The following is a 14,296-nucleotide window of genomic DNA, read 5'->3' as shown; positions in this document are numbered from 1 at the left end:
CGTGCCTGCTAGGATGTTGACAGTAAAGAGATCAAACGTTCTTTAGATACCTTGCTGTGGAGTAGTGCCACAACCAAAACATACCTGGACTAAAGGAAAGGCCACAGTCAGACCTCCTGGGGTAGATGTCTCAACTGGACGTGCATGCGTGTTGTAGGGGATAGCAGGGAGAGTGGATGTGGGAGGACAGCTAGAGGTCTAAATAATTGATCATGCTTTTGAACTATGACTACAAAGTAGGCAGCTTAAACACAGCTCCAAGAGTTTTGCTACTGAAAGCAGGCTCGCTCTCTAAGGACTAGATGGTATTTCAATCCCAACAGCCCATTCAGTGAAAATGCCACAGTCAGGATGTCACGAAACCCAGAGCTCCTTCCAAAACTTTGCTGGGTTTTAATCAAACTTACTTGTCTAGCTGCAAGGCACTGGAGACATTTACCCCAGCAGCTGAAGTTTTCAGTTCAGCATCAAGTGGAGTGCAGCCACTTATAAAGAGACAAGGAAAAAGAAGGAAAGAAAAACTTGTGACCACAAGGGACCCTGCCAAATATTCCCACTGCTGTCCCAGAGCATGGAAAAGCGAGTCTGCTATTGCACACAGGTCTGACTATTTGCATTTTTAATAATTCAAGAGTTTAATTAGTATCATGGCCTTAATCAGAGGCTGAAAATACAGCTGAAGTCATCAGAGCTTAATTAGTTTTCATAGAGAATTCTGCAGTCTGAAAACGTCTCTAGTAACAGGAAGGTTTCTCCTTAGCTTGATGCTTTGGGGTTCAGATGAGGTTCTACCTGTTGCTTCTGTACCAGCACACCTCAAAATCACCAAATGATATTGAGTCAAATCCCTGTCTATCCCAACAGCTTTATTGTATTGGACCCAAAACAATTGACCGGACTGAAAAGAGTATCTTAATGTGGATCTATCCCACAAGCTGCATGGGAATTTCCCCTCTAAAGGAAATACAACATTCTTAGAACATCAACAGTTATCACTGGATCTTCAGTCAAGTCAGCAGGGAAGCAGCGCTGAGGGAAATAACTATGCATGGTCAGAAGAATCACCATTTAATACTGAGACTGCAGAAGCTGCTCTGTGGGAGCAAACACTGGTCCCTTGCAGCTCAAGATGGGTGGTGAAGCACAGGAAGTTTGGTGCTGCTTCCCTTCTCCAGTGTAAGGGATGGATGTAGTCTCAAGGGGAATTATCACCTATTTTGGCTGAGGGAATCTCAAACCCTGGCAACAGCCATCTATTTACTCACTGGACAGATTAACAGAATTGTACAGGACATCCTGGATGAACTTTTTCAAACAATATGTGATTTAATGGTGGGATTCATCATCACCCAATGCTGTGGAGGCCAAACACATAAACAGGTTCAAAAATGGATTAGCAAAATTCATGGAAGATAGGTCAATCACAGACAATTAAATATGCTAATCCGGATACAACTTCCACTTCAGGAAGTTAGTTGGTCTAATGCCCTTCCACCTCTGATTTACTTGTAAAAAGGAAGCCAGAATAATTCTCCCTATGCCAAAACTGTCCCTTGGCTCCAAGCATTAGCTAGAATCACAATAAATTCTTCTTTTTGGCAGGGGGAGGGAGATGCATTTTCATTCAGTAATGATATTACAGCATGTTATTCATTTCCCTCTGCAGCTCCTGAACCTCCCTGTAACCTCCCATCTCCCTGTCCCCTCAGGAATAAATCAGTGAAACCTACTGGAAGGTGATAGCAATCACAAATACCACTAAACTCCATTTAGTGAGGAATTAGGAATCCAATCACTTATGTACATAGGAAAGGTCTGGCTGGATCATCCTGAAAAAACATTGCCATTGGGAGTACTGGAGCAGGGGAAGATGCTGGAAACTCAAGATGGAAAAACAGAAGTTGGTTTGTCCACGAGGAAAGTTTATGGTAACCCCAGGACAGTTACTGTTGGATTTATTTCCTGACACATGTCTGTGTAGAGGCTAGTTTTATTTATATAAAATAGATACACATATAGTACATTTCATACTGCAGTGTTATGCATCCCCATCCCCTCTGAATCCTGCTAAACTCCTGCAAACCTAAAGATCAGCTTATGCATGGGTTATCTGCTCTCTGCTCCCTTTTCTTACCTGCTGCAAGCATTTCTGCCCATTGTCTGGTTTTGAAGGTGTTCAGGGGGTTTGCTGTTGAGCAGAGGACAAGATGACAAATGAGCTAACACACAGCAATGGAATGTAAGTGAGTCTCAGCTATTTTTAATTAAGAAGCGATGACAGCTGACTAAATTCCCTGACACCGCAGTTAAAGGCTCCCTGACCCAGACATTATTGGACACACTCCTAAGACCAATATATATTGGTCCCGACGGTGCTTCTATTATTGTCCCCGCCGTCTCGACAGATGCAGGACTAACAAAATCTATGTCTATTATCAGCATGCAAATAGCGAGATAAACGTGTGAATGCTTATGAGCAGGAGGAGGCAGCAGGTGAGAGGAGGACAACGAAGGTCATTTTCAAGGAAGTGTTGAAAGCGCCAGTGTTTGGCTCCAATAAATGTTCAAAAGGTTTGGATGAATTTAACTGCCATTTTCGTTTTCGGTTGGTTAAACCAATGAGAGATTGACCATGAGAGAGGCAGAGAGACAGAAAGAACATTTCCTGCTGTAAGGCAGATGAAAGATAAGAGGCAAAGCAGTATGGTGCCTTGGACTGGCTTTTCTCAGCCCACAGATCACAGGGAAGGCTTAACTGAGGAATCTTTTCTTCTAATTCCCAAACCAGCAACATGACAAAGTGATCTGGATTTTGAAGGATAGGGATTCACCCAGCTTCACATAAGGACTCCTTAGCAGAGATGAAAATACAATCAAGGTGTCCAGCTCCCACTGTCTCAACAGACTGGCAAGAAACTGTTTCAACAAGAGACTGTCTTGGAAAGATGTCAAGAGGAAGGTACCAAACACAAAAAGACAGTATAAAACTCCCTTTTGTTCTCAGGGCTTGCACAGCAATGAATCCAGCATCAGAACCCTTTACCCTGAGCTCACGAGTTGGTCTTGGACGGACAAAGGAAAGACCATGGAGAAAAGGGTGAACTGGCACACGCGGCAAAGCCACATAAATCACGTACAAACTTGGCATGAGCAAGACAAATACATTAAGGAGCATCACCAGGAACTTTCCAGCATGGCTGCAGGGTGGGAGGGGGAAAGAGTTGCTTTCTGCTGTTGCTAAGACAGTTCCCCCACCCTTGCTCTCTCCCAGCCCAATCCACAGGCTTTCTCCTCCCATTGGCTCACCAGCTGCATCGAATGATCATGACAGGTTTTCCTCCTCCCCGCACTATTGGCTTCTGCCTATGGCCTATTATCAGGGGAGAGCAAATCAGACACGTAATCAATAGTTTGTGAGAAGGAACGGGCTGTGCAATGCTACATTTGCATTAAATCTCTTGCTGCCTATGTCTCTGCATTCAGATAAGCAGGGATTAGCCACCCTGGCCACACTCACAGAGATGAGCGTAGATGGCAGACAGATAGCAAAGCAGCACTGCAGTGAGCTCTAGGCAAAAGGCAGACGCTGCATGTCCTACTCCTGAACTTCAGACCAGTCTCTACCTGATGAGCTCAGACTCTGACCTTGCAGGCAAACCAGCACGACTCAAGGACCATCGGTGTCCTGTGTGAGCACTGATCTAGATGCACAGAGCAAGCTTCCCTTCTGGTAGCCTGTCTGAACCAGCGTCCCCAGCTCAGGTACTCATTAGGGCATAAAGAAAAGGTATACAGCAGGGGAAGAATCTTCTTTCCTGCAGTACCTGAACTGATGCCCTCTCCCAGCAAGCTTTAAGAACATTATTTGGTCTGAGGGGCTTCTAGGGCAGGCAACGAGCATGGAAACACTCCACAAGGCCAGAGAAAGTTTCCCTGGCTTGAACCAGGATGGCCGATGCCATTCAGCTACCATAACAGTGCTGCTTGGTCACTGCCAGCCTTCAGGCATTCAGGAATAGGGGTTCATCTGTCTTGCGCATCCCTGACAGCCTGGCTCTTCCCAACCCACCAAAACCCCTTTATTGGGCAGTGAAATACAGCAGCAGTGGCACAGCTCCCAGGTCCTACCGCAGATCAGGTCAAGTCCTGGAGCCAGACGAGGCAGAGGCAGATGAGTTGGAATGTGTTTCCAACTACAAGCAAAATGGGCTTGTGTTGACACCATGCACCAGTGAAACACCAATGCAAAACAACTAGCTGTTGCCAATAGCTTCAAAACAAACTGGGAAATAGAACTCACTTATCAGTGGCAGGGACCTCAGACACCAAGGCACCAAGAGCATGACCAAATGTGAGTAACTACTGAACTGGCCTCAGGCCTTAAAGCTTTGCAGTTCAACTTGCCCAAGTAAAGCATCTGATGAAATAACCCCAGGCACGTTGGGACACTGGTGAAATAGCAACCCTTTGGCTATTTTCTTTCACCACACAGGTGAGTCAGCATCCGGACTACGGAAGAAAAACTGGTGTTTCCTTTTCTGTTCAGGACTGCAAGTGACTGGCAGCAGAAGGAACTCAGTCCAGTTTCTAGCCTGTTCCTAATAGACATGTATCCAGACTACAAGAGGTCAGTGAACCCAGCAAAGCCATCCACTGCAGTTGGATGCTCTCCTTAAATACTAGATCTTCCTAGCCTGGATGGTCCCCTTGCTCGCTGTCCTTTATGTTATACAGAAGCCCAGTTAGGAAGAGTTTGAACTTGAACTGCTGGAAAATAATACAATTCTGAGGCAAAACATAGGGAATTTTTTTAATGGAAATTTCCACAGTCATATCTATTTGTTTATTTCAGGAAGGGGGGTGGTTGGACACAAAACACTGGGTCAGTTAAAAAAAAAATCCTAAGTGTCTGACCCGGATAAATCCAGTTTTATGAAATCCACAGGGACAGTTTCTTCAATATAAGCTGGAACTTCAAATTAAAAGGAGGAAAGAGAACAAAAGAGCACGCATAAGAATCAGGTTCAAATCCCTGCTTGGCCTCACTCAGTGAGGACTCTGAATTAGGTCTACGGTTACTTAAAAAGGCTTCAAATATTTTGGGAGCTCTCTCCAGTTCATACGAGCTAAGTTTCATCCTGAGGCAGAACAGGAAGAATGTTTTGAGCTCTCAAAAATGTCCATGACTTCGGACAAATACATTAGACCCAGCTTCCAAATAAATCTGTTCTCTTTTTGATCTTATGTAATGGTCTGGATGTCTGTGTTTTGATTCTTCCCAATTGTGCACTCAAAGTGGTACAGGGCTCCATGAAAGAAAATTAATGGACTGGAAGGAAACCTACACTTCTTTTCTATCTCTAAACCGTGTGCTTCTTTTCCAGTTACCTTTATGGAGAAGAAAAGCATGAAATTTAGCACCAACCAAGATGATGAAAATAAACTCAAATAAGGGCTCCTGTCATGAGTTAAGCCTGCTTCAGCCACTCAAGAAAATAGAGCCTATGAACAAAGCCTTTTTTAATCAATAAAAGCTTTTTAAATCAAATGAAAGCTCTTTCAGACGAACTCAAGAAGCAACCCACAATGGAAAAGATTCAGTCCCTGATGGCCTGGGATCTTACCTGTTTTCTCCTTACTCTTAGTGCCTACACGAAAACATTTCTCTGGGCCTATTAGATTTGCTGGAGATGGAAAAATAATTCAATTCTTACCATGAACATATAGGGAATATCCAAAAGAAAGGCAGAGCTGGTGTGTAATAACTTGTGCTGCTATGACTAGAACGGTGCTCGACTGCTCGCTTCGCCACCTGGGGAGGAAGGTGTACTGGCAATATGCTCAGTCCTGAATGACCACGTTGTACCTATCCTTGGCAGGAAAGGCAAACAGTGTGTGCACTTCATCACCTCCAACACTCACCAGGCACAACCTGGAAAAAGAGGAAGAAGAAATGTATGGATATAAGGAATAATATAATGGATGACCTGACAGGAAAGCCCAAACCAAAGCAGAGGAAAAACTGTGTCCATGGCTCTATTTCCCCATCCTGATTCTGCTTAGCATGAGGTAACTGCTTCTGGTCAAGGGCTTGGGCCTCAGGGCTGCCATTCACCACCTGCCTGGCATAGCTGATGAAGAATAAGGAGCCAAGAAACCTGAGAGCTATTTCTGAGCCAACAGCCTGTGTTCCCAGATTTCCAGTTTGAAATATTTTTGTCATTTCTAATGTATTTCTTTTTAGATTTGTCTTGCCTTAAAAACTATTGAAATACCAATTGTCTGCTTGGTTTTTGTTACAGAGATGAAGCTATTTTCCACATGCATTTCATATTGTTTCATAAGAAAAAACCCCAATGATACAGCCATCTTTACTTAGCATACTGTGTCCATGAAAGGGTTTGGTTTCTGCCTATCTGCTTCTGGTTTGTTTCCCAGTTCCACTTCACTAATATAACTTCTCAAGGAGTTCATATCATTAATAAAGCCAAACCACAGGAACACTTCTCATAGCTGCTCTATGTCTCTGATGCCAAAGGCTAGTAAAAGGTCTCGAAACTTCAATTTCATCTTTAAATAGTTCTGTGCAAGGTAATTCAATGTTACTAGTCCCATTTTGCTATTAAATAGAGGCACAGAAGAGTGCTAAGAATTGTCCCAGGCCATAAAATAAGTAGAAAAGGACAACCAAACCCTTTGTTCCTGATCCATAGCCTCTTGCTCTGTCCCAATGGGCAGCATTCTTTCCTATGATTACAAAAAATATCAGGGTCTTCTGTGAAATAGACTGGGATACTAATTATTGAGCTGAAATGACCAACCCAGCATGGGAAACCATGTAAGTGAATATAATACTCTCAACTTCCTGAACTCTTGTACAATAAACAGCTTAACAACTTGTTTCCCACAGAGACACCTGTATTTTAGTAGCAGATAAGAAATGACACACGTATATATGCAGCCATAGGTTCCTTTTTTCTAGCTACACAGACATATCTATCCATATATGCACAAACATAAGACACATGCATATATATGTATAGATCAAAGTAAGTAAAGTTAGAAGGATCTTTGATGTGGGACTTGCCCTGGTCTGGAAAAATGCTAACTGCACCACATCACAGGTGTGGGAATGAACTGCCTGCTCTGCACAGCACTCAAGGCACATAAAATGCAAAGACCTCTGTGGAGGAGAGCACAGAGCCAAGGCATTTCCCACCCATCACACCTATCACCTGCTCACGAAAATGAACTTCCCATGTCTCCACTGGTTAAACCTTGACCCCCTTCGCTGAGTATGAGCCACCCCACAATACTCAGTATCACCACAAAACCTGCCCACCCAACAATTACAGTTCATGTAATTGAAGTGCAGGCATATCTACGCAAGCCGGGATGAGATGGCTGGATGCCTTCAGTACTAACACCAGTGCTGTTATGAATGCTGACTCTTAAAGCAAAACAAGTGAAAGAAAATGAGTAAACTAACAAGTTTCTGGACCCATTTGTTCAGAATGACAGATCCACAAACACATTTCTTTTTTTCAAGCAGCTTTTTATAACCCATAACCCAAAATAAGCCCTGACCCGGCTGCGGTGCCATGTTAAACAGTAATTACTCTATATAAGGCTGACCAAATGGGAATATTTGTGGGCCAGTGGAATGAAATTATTTTAGGACTTACACAAACTTTCGCTGGGAGTGGTGAGGCTAGCTGTGGGTAATGTGGCGTACCTAGGGAACAAGTGGACACAGGAGGGGTTTTTTCTTCCTCTTCCAAGCCTCCATTAAAACTCACTAGGTGACATTAAATGGCTTGCCCGAATTTCTGCTCAAAGGAGACAAAATAAAGAAGTAGAAGTGAGATTTGTTTGTCCCTCTGTAAAAGAGGCTGTACACATTTTGAGGTTGTCCCTCAATGTGGCTGTCTTGCCTGCTGAACTATACCCAAATATATAGCAGAGCATAAGCAAAGCTGCAAATCAAGACCCGTGTAGTATTTCATGATACCTACCACTGAGGTTGCTTTACCACGAGCTACTGTGCAACACCAGCCACTGAAATGTCCGTCATCAAGCATGTTCCTGGCTAGGACTGCCACAAATACCTCTATTCCAGGCCAGCCCACATGCTACACACATGGTTTCTTGCCACCTTGCTGCCACAAAGCCAAACCTGGCATGGAGACCAACCTCATGGAAAGTTGGACCTTTTTGCTTGACCTTTACTTGAAATGATGCTAAACTACATCAGTGCATACTGCAAAGTCATTTTTCATCCTGTCTACGCTAAGGATGCACTTGCAAGCCTGATCTTTTGGGCTATTCAGTTCCTCATTTCAAAGAGCCCAATTTTGAAGCAAGTGGGGAGGCACAACCTACAGAGAAAGGGACTGTAACCAGGGGCATGTCCTGCCTTGTAGGAGGGTGAGGATCTCTGAGGGGAATCCTAGAAGAAGAGGCTGACAGAGCTCTCAGAGTGGCAATGCTCAGTTCAAAAAACCTGCAAAAATTAGTGGCATGCCATTCTGGTGCAAGTGGCAGTTTTCCAGCTTCCAAAATATCCCTTCTCCTTATGTCACGGTAAAACAGAGCAGAAATGGAAAGTGGTTTAGCAAGCAGGAACATTGGAATTCAAAATAGAATAAGAGAGGATGAAAGCAAATACCCAGACTGTTCTAACCTGTGTTTACAGCCCAAATACTGTACCAATTCCTGTTATTTTCAGGGGTTTCTTCCTGTGTTGTAACATTCTCTCTGGGCTTAAACTTGGCCCATGCAACATCTGACTCATCTGACTAAGTTCCTGGGCATGTGTTACAGGTTTTGCAGATGCTTATCACTAACAACCCTTTCTTCAGCCTCCGAGCCCAATGCAGCACATTACACATGGCTTTTTGCTGGAGGGGTAGGAAGAAAATGACAGCATCTGTCTAACATGAAATTTTCATCCTTAATTAAGGACTTCATAAAGAAGTCCATTTTCTGAGCAGGATGGTGGGTGGAAAATAAAGTAAAGATACTTTTTAACGATCTCGATGAAACTCAAGTCCATTTGCTCGTTAATATGCATCTCTGCACCCAGGAACTTCAAGTTAAAAACTCGTTGCTATGGAATTCATGTTATCTGCAGCACCGAGCGCTGACAATGGCCGAAATAATCCTGGGTAGGACTCCTCTGCCTTCACTGATGTAAAACAGATTCACTGTTTTCAGGTTTGCTTTTCATTCTACCTGACTTCCTGCGTTCCAGAAGATAACTGCTCTTTATGTCTGTCTCTGATTAGTTCTTTGAATTACCTCCATGCTACATGATTATTCAACACTGAGTCCACCCCGCCGGTCTTCATTCTCCTTCAGTGCCCCACACAGTGCCAGCACCATACTGATATTCATTTAGAAACACAGGAATGCCTTTAAAGTTACAGTGTTAAATGCACAGGTGAGATCAATTTTAGCTGCAACAGATCAAAAGATGTAGCAAGAGGTAATCCAAAGAATAAAAATTCACAGAATAGAAAGAGAGAAAGGAGAAATAAGATAACCATGCAAACGCAATGGGCTTGTATAATACGGTGTAGCCTCATCGTACCTTGGTACAAATATTGTACAAATATAGCAACAGTTTATAAAGCTGCTGAGCTCTTAATTATCAGTTCAATTCACAATTCATAAGGTCCTTCTAACAGAAAGGAGCAAAAAGCTAATTGCTTCTGTTGATGCTGAACATCTCACCTATAAACAGCTCCTCCTTAGGCTGTTTGCCAGTGGGAAGGAGCAACTCAGTTTCTGCTGTGTGGTTCACAGAAGGGACTTCACCGGTGTTGGTAGATCCTGAAAGAGAAGGAAATTCACACTCAGTAGTGGAATTAGATGTGATGTCTGCATTTTACTGAGTCATTGCTTGCTGGATAGCCTAGCTCTATTCGCATGCTGGAAACCTGATATATGCCTAAATAGAAAGTCAGTCTAGGCCTGGAGAACTGAGGTATTTCAGCACATTGGTAAGGGCATGAGAGTCCAGCTGACAGCAGTGGACATGCTTGTCAGTACAACTTGATCAAGAACCAGTGCCTCTCACCTGAGATCAGGGTGGCATTACTTCTCCAGTGTTCGTCTGCTGAAATCAGCAGAGGTACAGGTAGGGATCTCCAGTTTCTTATTGACCTTTAGGCAAATGCCTTACCTGTAGAGAAGCAGAGCGTCCTAACACAGAAGCTGTGAGCCTTAGCAAGAGGCTCTGCTGACTAAGAGGAGCCAGGCTCCTACTGTGGAAGTCCCGATCCACTCTCTCGATGCTCCACTGGCTAAGGACAGCTCCACAGTCACATTTCTACTTCCACTGGCTAAGACTGGCCTCACCTAAATATCATATCCTTAGTCTTTTCTTTAGATAACAGCCTTCCTTTAAACACAACCAAGGTAAGCATCACAAGAATTACAAGGTAATTAAAGAGAACTATAGAAAACAAATATACATACCCTTTATTTGACTGGGCTGCTTTAAGTCGCAACGCTGTGATTTATTCCTTCTCTCTCAATCTGTCACCAACATGCAGCTACATGGGAGAAAACAAATTGAAATTAAACTCAAACGTTGTGTCTAGTTTATTACTAACAACTTTTATACAGTGCTGACCTCTTACATAGACACTTTTGTGCTATAACCCCAAACTATAGGGCCGATAAACCCACCATAACTGATAGCAGTTACAGACCTGGGCTATATTCTGAATTAAAATACAACAAACAGTTAACAAAAATAGAAGAAAAAAACCCCAAATAAACAGTTGTGGGAAAATTACTTAACTTTCCAAGCCCAAAACTGTCATTGCAGCCTAAATGCATGTGTGTGACAGATGGCTGCTCCTGCAGCACAAGTAACACACCACCTTTGTACAAATACAGTATATTACACAAATAGTAACATCAGTTAATTTCTACAATCTCTGTGTCAGGTAGGATCATTAACACTGTTCCTAATTTTAATGACAAGAAGGTTGAGACAGAAGGGTGGAAAGGATTGTCTAAAGTGAATAAGTAACAATGAGAACTTCAAAGAATCCTCCCATCTCTGAGCCCATTAAACAACAACAACCCCATAGGGTTGTTTTGCATTAAAATCAATATAAAACCTGTGGCACAGGTTGACACAATGACAACTGGAGTCTGAAGACTTAAGAAAGCAAACAACCAATGGACGTCAGCTTGCAGCCTAGGTTTATAGCTAATGAAGCATTAACGTTACACTAAAAATGCGGCTTAGCTTAAGTATCCATTTTTAACTATCAACCAAAGTGAAAACATTAATTCACACAAATCAATGTTCCCTAAACAATAATTTTCCCCCAGAATGTTTCTTCTTTTTCAACTCTTATCTAACATAACCCATTTAAAGTATTAGATCCACAGAGTTCAGCAATTAGCTCTGGAAATTGTTTTCCTTGAGTGTATGGAAGGTTACATTACACAGTGAAATATAAAGTGTACGCTACAGTGAATGAAAACCTCTCTTTGAACGATGATTACCTTTCAAAAAGGCTGGGATAAGGGCCAGATTACCAAAATGAATTCAAGCCAGCTATTAGAGTTCTACTTGTACATCCAAAGTCCCCTGTTATTTCATGCAAGTATCCGTTTTCAGTGCATCTTTGGGGGTTTTCAGATGTAATTGTTTATATGTAATACCCACAGACTGTGTTTTCCTGAAAACATGGCAGGAAAAATCCAATCTGAGGAATAAACAAGCAAGTAAATAGGGAAATGGGTACAAAGAAAAGCACACAAAGAAGGAAGGGACAGAACATAAACTAGCCAAATGAAGGCAGGAGATGGCACTGGGGGTACTTCAGATATTATCGATAGTGAGGATGGAGAGGCTACACTTCATCTGTCCACTAATCCAGAACAAATCCCTGAGAGTCACAGAGATAAGTGGAAGAGCAGGGTTTCACATGGAGGTTGTAGAAGACTGTTGGCATCCTTCTACTCAAAACAAGGCAAACCTCAAAACTGAATCTATTGACAGAAGATTTTTCTTCAAGTTGCTTCAGTCAGCTCTTCCTCTCAATCAGGTGGTTCATAGGAGATGCCCACCATGACACCCTCTTTGTGGGCCTTCTGATCCAGAAGCTCCTCAACACCCACTGCTACTCCTCTGCACAACATACAACCCTTGTTTTCCATGTATGTCATTGTCAAAGAGCCATATCCATCTATCCACTGCAACACTGAAGTTAAAGGAACTGTTTCACCGTGCCTGCCATTCCAGCAAACCTTGATTAAAGCCCTTTGTGCTATGGTACTAATTAAGTAAAAGTACTGCTACATACACTAGGTGAATCAAAGCACACAGACACTCAGAGGGCAAATTGCTCAGCATCAAGTGTCAGTGACAGAGCTCTGAAGACAATATAGGAACCCAAACTCCTCATCTTACATGTTACCTTTAGCCTAAACAGCCTTTGATGATGCCCTAGAGGGCCAAATGAGAAGAAGAGCTTCTCATGGAGAACAGTCACATGGGGCCAGATGCTCAGCAGATAAAAATGCACTACTTTCAGTGCAGCTATGCTAATTTATATCAGTTGATGATGTGACCTATATAATGAAAACTAGCTTGAAGCAGCTAAGGAAAATAACCTTGATTTATTCCAAATACATCATATTTAACGCCGTCACTTATCTTTTACATGCCAACATACAAGCTCAGGAGACAGACACATTTCGATACTCTCAGCTGGCAATCGTATTCTTGCAACACTCTTAGATGATGCACATACTGTCTCTATTTGTGTTCACCCTTTCAGATGGCATGGTGCCCACGAAACAAGCTGATTAGCACTTGCCCTGGGCTATCAAGGCAAGGCAATGGTATGTTTAGATCAGCAAACTGCATAACAATATAAATGTCATCTATTCTACAAGGAGCTTTGGCAGTATTTGCATCTTGTACTTCGTTGCACGTATGTGCCAAAAAGAAACTCAAAGACTTGAAGAAGAAAGACAGGCATGGGATTCGCCAGCCCTCCCGGTTGCCAAAACATGCTGTATAGCAGTGGGTGCCTCGTTACAATCCCCAGGGAGTATCTACCGGGTGTCAGATTGTATGTAACACGAACACTACTGGTACATATATACATATATATATAGCCTTTTTTGTTCAGCCAGGCTCATAAGCAGAAAAGGAACCACAAACAGCGTGTCTGGCACAGTTCAAGACATGATCTGTACACTTGCCCAGAAAGGATGGCATCCAGCCTAAACAGAATAGCTCTGGGTGGTCAGTAGCTGGTTGTGCAACATCTTTGCTGACGGGGCAAGCTGTAGCAATACCTAGCAGATACAATGGATAATGGGCTAAGGACAGTGAGATCAGGACACTAGCTGGAGTGCATGCCAGGCCTCTGATGGCCTGGCACTCATTAGCATTTGATTGTTGCTGGAGACCTATATGACATGAAATGATGGTCTCACTCCAATTCCTGGTGAGCAAATGTCAGCACCATTATCACTGTAAGCATCCATCTTAGTGGTCTTCCCAGAGAAGCCAAGGACTGAATGGGAAGAAAGGTTGATCTATGTCTCATTGTCAGTGGAGGGGACTTCCCAGGACAGAGCTGGGGCGAACTAGCAGCATTCAGAATTGTTGCCTGTACAAGCCCCACTTAATTCTTCAGCAGATGGGACAGGATGCAGAAGGAGGAGATGTAGGAAAGATGCACCAAAAGAGAGAGAATGCTGTCAAAGGTAGGACAGACAACCCTGCAGATAAGCAGAAAACCGATATGGTATGACATGCTATGTAAATACCAGAATAACACACCCAGAGCATGAGAAACAGAAAGTGCATTGTAAATACTTAACTAAAGAGGACAACAGAGCAAATTCAATGAATGTTTATGAAATTTCACAGGTCTTTCTCTGCAGTTTACTTTCTGTTCCCACACTAGACACCAATATCAGTGTTAAAGGTAAACCCCTCAACTCCTCTGTGCCAATTAATCCAACAGCCTGAGGCAGAGCTCTTAGGGCTCTGCAGCCTTCCAACAGTCTCCTACAGCAAACCCAAGAGCTGTCTGCACAGTTTGTAGAAACTCGCAACCAAATGCTTTATCCTCACTACTTATTAATGTCTATTATTCACTTTATCAAGGTTTTATTATCATGACAAACATACAAAGCACTTGAACCATTGTTCCAAACGCTGTTCATAAGTGAGGCTTCCTTCTCTGAGGTACTCCTTTGTTATCCTGTATAACCCCATTGCATTTCATTAGACAAGTCTTCGGTCAAT

The 14,296-nt window shown here is 42.9% G+C and overlaps 2 long non-coding RNA genes across 2 annotated transcripts in view; both read right to left on the bottom strand.

Moving 5' to 3' along the window:
• Positions 1–1,714, bottom strand: part of LOC133220419 (uncharacterized) — a 78,753-nt gene extending 77,039 nt beyond the window's left edge. The window contains exon 1 of the long non-coding RNA XR_009727715.1: positions 408–1,714. This is a non-coding gene — a long non-coding RNA (uncharacterized LOC133220419). The remainder of the gene's footprint in view (positions 1–407) is intronic.
• Positions 1,715–5,257: 3,543 nt separating this feature from the next.
• LOC133220272 (uncharacterized) lies at positions 5,258–10,665 on the bottom strand. The gene is made up of 3 exons (XR_009727682.1): positions 10,483–10,665; positions 9,736–9,834; positions 5,258–5,932 (listed from the first exon to the last, which is right to left on the bottom strand). It is a non-coding gene; the product is annotated as an uncharacterized LOC133220272 (long non-coding RNA).
• Between the last annotated feature and the right edge of the window lie 3,631 nt (positions 10,666–14,296).

The sequence above is a fragment of the Neopsephotus bourkii genome, unplaced genomic scaffold (genome assembly GCF_033783945.1).
Source record: "Neopsephotus bourkii isolate Nb327-2 ecotype Australia unplaced genomic scaffold, CSIRO-AGI_Nbou_v1 NB_1433, whole genome shotgun sequence".
NCBI lineage: Eukaryota > Metazoa > Chordata > Aves > Psittaciformes > Psittacidae > Neopsephotus > Neopsephotus bourkii.
Note: the sequence above shows the minus strand (reverse complement) of the source record. Positions and strands in the feature narration are given on the sequence as shown.